Raw genomic sequence first — 6,570 nt, forward strand, 5'->3', positions numbered from 1 at the left:
TTCTCCCAGGAGCGCACTCTGGGTTTCATCCCGCCCTGTCTCTGCTGTTAAATAAAACCAGCCTTAGCAAGTCCCGGAGGGTAGCCCTCTTGGCGACTGCTTTAGGCTTTCTGTGGGCCCACACTTCCACCTGGTGGCCATATCTGATACAGCGACCTCTTGTCACAGAGCTTGCTCTCAACGATACCGAGAGACAGTTCAACACCAAATCCCAAATCCGTACGTCTGGCCCTGCGCTTTTCATGCACCGAGCTGGTTCCACCTGACCATCACCTATGTGCAAGAATGCTTTGCTGTTGCCCTGGAAGCTACCGCTGTGTTGTGACTGCAGCTGTTCCCCGGTTATCCCTGGCTATAATCACATCTTAGTATTATTAGATGGGATCAGAAGGTCAGTGATGGGAGACTCGATTGATAGGTGCCATACCATACTTTTATTGTATGTGAAGAGTTTTAGAGGACAAGGAGAATCGTTTCCTCGTTATGTGTAACTCAGCTCTTGAAGATGGAAGTTTTCACCTTCCTGATTCACTGCACGTCAAAGAGCAGGGGTCCCAAAGCAGTTCTGTCTGACTCAGACCACCGCTCTCCAATAAGAAAAGTAAATTTAGTCCTGCCTTCTGTTTCTAACCTTTTGTTCTTCTGCGTAAGTCATCTCTCCTCCCCTCTCGAGGAATCTTTGGTGCTGGACATTGTTGACTCCCTCCAGGGAGCCAGAGCATCCCCACCACCTGGGTCCCAGCTGCCTGCAGGCATCCTACCATGTCCCAAGCCACAGTTTTGCCAACAGAAGCTATGTGAACCCTTCTCCAATGTTTTACGTGCAGTCCTTTGTTCATTGACTCTATTCTTTATTCTCTTTTCTACTCATTTGCCTGGTAAAGGCATCAACTTACTGGTTTGTAGTTTGCCAGATATTCAGAAGACTTACCTTTAAAACCGGGCCATTTTCAAATCTGGCACGAGGGCAGGTGTAAATGAGAGGTTTGGCATCATTGGCCAATCAAAACATTTGGTGTTTTATCTCCACGTGTAGCACGCTAGAGTCAGTACTCCTTTAATCTTTTCTCCCTTTGCCCATTCCTTAAACCTTGGAAGCTACCTTCCATTCTAACAGCCTCCTTGACGCTGTTTAATTCCATGGGCCCTTAAAACATCTTTCCAACACAGATTTAACAGTTATTTGTTCTGCACTCTGGAGTCATTGGAGCATCCTCACGAGTGGAAACTCCAATAGACAACTGCTGATGGGTCTGACGCCCCCTCTGCCAGTGGGACAGTAAATTCATTTCCGCTTTGCCAAGTTAAATAAAAGCTTTTATTGAGAATTCTGACAGCCAAATCGATGCGTCCTTGAGCTCCGCCACCTTGTGGTAATTCGCTCCCCTGCACCCTACTTGTCCCAGAGTTACAGGGCAGGCACTACTCGAAGGTCATAAGCGTTTTCCTTTATTACGGTGTTGTTGACTTCAATTAGATGTCGTTACTAGTGCTTAGGTTGGAAGGGTGATTTTTTTTCAGTTCTTTAGAGACCAGGAAAACGGCTAACAAGTGTGTTATCCGAAACATTCATAGTCTGAAGAGGCAAGAAAGGTGAAGTACTAAGGAACACGCCCAGTGTAAAATAAACAGCTGGCATATCAAATAACTTTATTAGTATATCATCTTCACATACATCTTTTGAATGCAACATCATTTACTCAGTTTATGTACCAGGGAAGGCTTGCAATAACATGTTGTTCTGGAAACAGACTTGGTAGAAAATAAAGAAAATCAGTAGAGATCAAAATAGACAAAGTACATGAGCTGGCAGAACTTATTCTTGCATTCATAAGAACTTGTAACAAAATCCAATAGCCATTTTAGTTTTGTTTCAAATGGTAAGTTTAATACAAAATTATACAGTTTGCAAGACAAATTTAAAGTTAAGAAATTTATTTCCTAACATCAGTGTTTGGACAGATACTTCATTAATTTAAAAAATTACTCCACTTTTGTAAATATTTTAACAGCATATGATGAAAATTGTTTTTACTCCGCAGACGCCCTGGCAGCTTGTAAAAGTTAAGTGCTGGAGTGACAAGCACAGTTGAACCACAGATCTAAGTTCCTGGATATACAAAACATGAGGATTTGAGTGTCTTAGTCTTTTTTATTTGCCATGATGTTTGCTTTCTGTGATAAAATAAAAAAGCCAAACCCCCAGTTTAAATAAAGATCTTTGAGTAGGTATGTCTGGGACACAGCATCTGGTATAACAGCCCCAGGCACATGGAGCAATGGTAGCCAGGACTCTCGCTAGGTTTCTGGTGCACATTTTGGTGCAGGAGCCAGTAGGGCCAGCACAGGGTCCCCACGTTAGGCTGCAGACCACCTACAGCCCAAGCCCAGCCAGCACCAGCAGGCACCCTACCCCACCGCTTCCCTGGCAGATGCTCAGGGCAGCCCTTGGTCATCTCACCTGCTAAACATCTCCCTTGGAACCTTAGCAAAGCAAGCTGAGCAGAACCAGAGACTGCAGCCACGCTGAACCAAGAGCCCAGGTACCAGACAAGGTCATAGTAATGAAACAAGACCTAAATAAAACCCAAAAAATCAATTCTCAAGTCCCCCCCCCGACCATCCAATAACTACCTATCAAGCCTAGACAGACATAAACACAATCCAGCCTACCGATAAGGATGAACAGGGTCGATAACCAAGCATAGACATATTGACCACTAAGAGAGAGACCAACACTCCTACAGCACAGCTCAAAAAAGAGAAGCTTCTCCAGGCTGAGCTTAAATAGGGTCACAGGCCCATGGGTGTGGGCCAGGGGGTGGGGAGGTTCCAGGTGTGGCAAATCAGGATCATTAAGGTGAACTGGTGCCCTCAGAGTGCAGGCACTTAAAGAGATCTTACTTTTCATTTTGCAGCATGGAGTTATGCGTGTGTCATTGCCGTATGAAGTCTGTTTCGCTGAAAAAAGCACATCCTGCACCTGGCAGGGCCTTCCCCATTGCTGTGGGGTAGAGGAAGCAGAAGGATCCACCCCCAGAAGAATGCCACCCCTGATGAAATTTCAGGTAAGAAAGGCAGCTGTCCGTGAACAGCAGAGGCAAAGGACCGTCCCTCCTTGAAAAACATTGTCATTTAAGTGCAAATGTGTGGTGTTCAATGTCAAGAGAGTGGTGCCAGGCTTGAACATTCACACCAATCTTGTAAAAACAGTTGTTGATCTCTGTGTCTTCAGTTTCAGGGTATTTCACTAGATATTCCTTCATTTTCACAAAGGTGTCTGAAATTCTGGAATTTATTGCTGTAAATGAAGGGTTGACAGTTCAACTGCCGACTTCTGCAGCACTACTGAGCTGCCTGCTACAGCAGCGCACAGGGGCCAGAGGGGATCTCTGCGGATAGCAGGTGCCCTGGGCAAGCAGCGTTCAGCTCCCTGGCCGTGTGCCTCCAGGGACAGCTGGACACGTACTGCTCAGATGCGGTTCCTGTTTCTGCAATAACTTTTGCATAAAATTTCACGCCTGGAATTGCTTCCATTCCTGCACCTGTTAGAACCTGTGCTCTCCGCAGACCTGGGCGAGCATACCGCCCAACTTACAGTCCTAAAAATGCTCCTTTCTCTACAGCTTCGTAGCGGGTTGAACATCCTCTTGTTGGAGACTGCCTCCCTCACCCAGCAGCCCGTGGTTTCCTGCGGTAAGGATTGCCTCCTGCAAGCGTGGTACGTTTCCCCCATGCGGCGTGTGCTCTGGAAGCTGGGACAACACCGTCCCGGAGGCTGAATCTGCATTTCCAGTGGGCAGCTTGTTCAGATTCTTCACTTGCAAGGACATGTGTACTGGCTAGAAGCAAGGTATCGCCTGCAGGGCTGAGAATAATGGTTTCAGATGGATCAAATTCCAAACTGGAAGACACACCCTCCCAACAACTGTGCAGAGAAGAATCTTTCCAGAATTTCAGCATCTCCCAAACAGCTATTGACTTGTTCACGTTGCCTTACACAGGAACACACGGAGCTCATAGTCCAAATCAGATAGTGATTTTATAAACCGCTGTGTTCCATATGCCTCCGTTCTCATCTGGCTTTGGTTTTCCAAAGCACTTCTAGACCAGAAAGACATTCAGATGTCCTCAACGATGAGATCAGGTTTTAGCCTTGTTAATTCCCATGAAACCTAGCGTAGGTTGTAAATGAGCTAGCCAAGCACTGAGGGAAGATTCAGCCCTTCAAAGTTAGAGACACCATTGTTTCATCCAGCGCCACTGAAATGCCACCGCCTCTGCCATCGAGCTGACGCGTAACTGCCAGCCATCGCACGCAGCGCTCACGGTGCGCTAGCGCTCTACACAGAAGAGTTCGGGCCTTGGATATCTGAATGAGAAGAAAAATGTGATCCATACAATCAGACACTCGGGAGAAAAATATGAGTATGACACAGTAAGTACAGAAACGTATTTACTCTTGGTAAAATATGCTAGACAGCTGGGTGCCCAAAGGGGTTATTTGATACTGTAGTAGAAAAGCAGCCTTATGGAGGGACAGGAGCGATCCAGAGCAAGCAGTTGCAGTGTCTGTGGGGTGATTTTCAGCAAGAAGACTGAGCACGCTTGAGGAATGTCTCAGTGTCAGAGGGTGAACTGTCTTAGAGAGAACTGGGGAGTCACAGAGGCCTCTTCAAACCACCAAACCCAAGGCAGAGCCTCTGTGAGTCAGCCTGATCTGGTTTGCTTTGCGCTTGCTCCTTTGCAGCGCTCTCTGTGCTCGTGTGAGATTTTCAAGAGCAAATTAATAAATAAATGTTACAGACGCTTATAGATCATCTGCTCTACTGTCTGTTTAGATATCTCATGCAGCACATAATTAAAAAGTCAGTTCTCTCTCAGAACAATTTTTATGAAGCACTTCGGCAACGGTACTTGCTTACACCATCAATAGTCATTATGGAAATGGGTTTAAGCCTCAGATGTCGCTGGTTTTATGCTGGCTTCCCAGCAGTTTGATGGATCGCTCCAGTTAGTTGTGCTTAGCAGCATACAATGAGAACTGCATGCCATGCAGAGACGCCGGGACGCAATGTGAGGAATGTATCGCTGCGCAGCGACCGCGAGCGAGGGAGCGTGGGCTGCTCAGAGACAGGCGTCAGTTGCCACGCATTCCCCCCATGCCCACCAGCTTCTCATTGCTCACTTACAGGCCAAAAATGAGAGTACTGTTTCTCACGCTATTCCTTATCAACCTGAACACTTTTATTGCGCAAAGATTTATATATGTAAGCATAAATGAAACTTATTTCAGTGTGCTTTGCTGCAGTGACAAATGACGTCCTCATCTGTACAGGAGAAGCTCTGATGTCCAATGGCTCTTTAAGGAAATCGGATTTTCTTCTAGAATGGATGCTAGAATAAATGAGGTGGCATAAGTGCGAGTGTGCTCTTTGTACTGTTTGTCTGGGCACCTGATATAAGAACACATTACAGGAGCTGAGCTCTTGCTAGGTGACTTGTGGGTCAGTCTCCTTGGTCCCCTAATGACGCTATGTACACTAAAAGGTTATTTTTCTTCAGTATTGACAGCACTTCATCATTTTATGCCATCAGGAAACTCGGTCCAGTACAGTCATGTAAAATACAGTGATGTCACACAGTTTTGTATCACACGTTCTTTCCTAAAATGTCTTTATAATCTCAATCTCAGTAAAACATCTGCTAAATCCAGTTTCCATGTCCTCTCTCATCCTTACCATTTTCTTGAAGTTTGTAAGTCGTAGCAACGCTGGCTAGTGCGGGCTGTCATTCTTTCTTAAAGCGTCTTCCCTCTAGTGCCCCAGAGCAGAATATTGTGTGAAAAACTTGTACTTTCTGATGGCAAGTGTGAGGAGAATGGTATCTGGAAATCTGGGCTACTTTTTTTAACCACTGAAGTGTTTACATAGACAATGGCAAGGTATTTGCATGAGCGCTCTTTAACCAGTATCCAGCCTAGCATTAAGCTTATTTAACATCAGGAGGGTTTTGCTTCATAATTATGACTCGGCGTCAATTGCTATGAAGCAGGAATATTCGTCTTAGTTTAGTAGTACATTACACTGCATTTAGGTAGTACATTGTAGAATAGTGACAGTCCTGAGGTGCCGCTTACTTCAAACTTTTTTTTCAAATATATCTTGCAGTTTGCACACAAAAAAATTTTGCTGCCGAGCTCTTCTCCGAAATTTGCCAGAGACTTGCCCATGCTCAGAGCATCTCAGGATCTGGCAGTGTGTGCATTTTCAGAAGAGGAAAGTCTGATGCAGAAGAGAGAATATCTTTGACAGACCAGTAGGGTAGGGAACAGCGAGAGCAGGTCAGTAAACAGCCTCCCAGATCCCCTTGAATTCGGTAACGCAGGCACGTTCAGCGGGGCTGAGACAGCGCTGCAGACCGTGTGCTGGAGATCCTTCATCATTTCATGACACAGCGCCATGTACTGCAGCAAAGGCAAGACAACAATGTCTGATTTGCATTGTGTTCATTAGAAATTAAACTCAGACTGATTACTGGTAGGCTTTTTTGTGTAAAGTCCAGGTATTT

This window comes from Rissa tridactyla, chromosome 5 (assembly GCF_028500815.1).
Source record: "Rissa tridactyla isolate bRisTri1 chromosome 5, bRisTri1.patW.cur.20221130, whole genome shotgun sequence".
Lineage (NCBI taxonomy): Eukaryota > Metazoa > Chordata > Aves > Charadriiformes > Laridae > Rissa > Rissa tridactyla.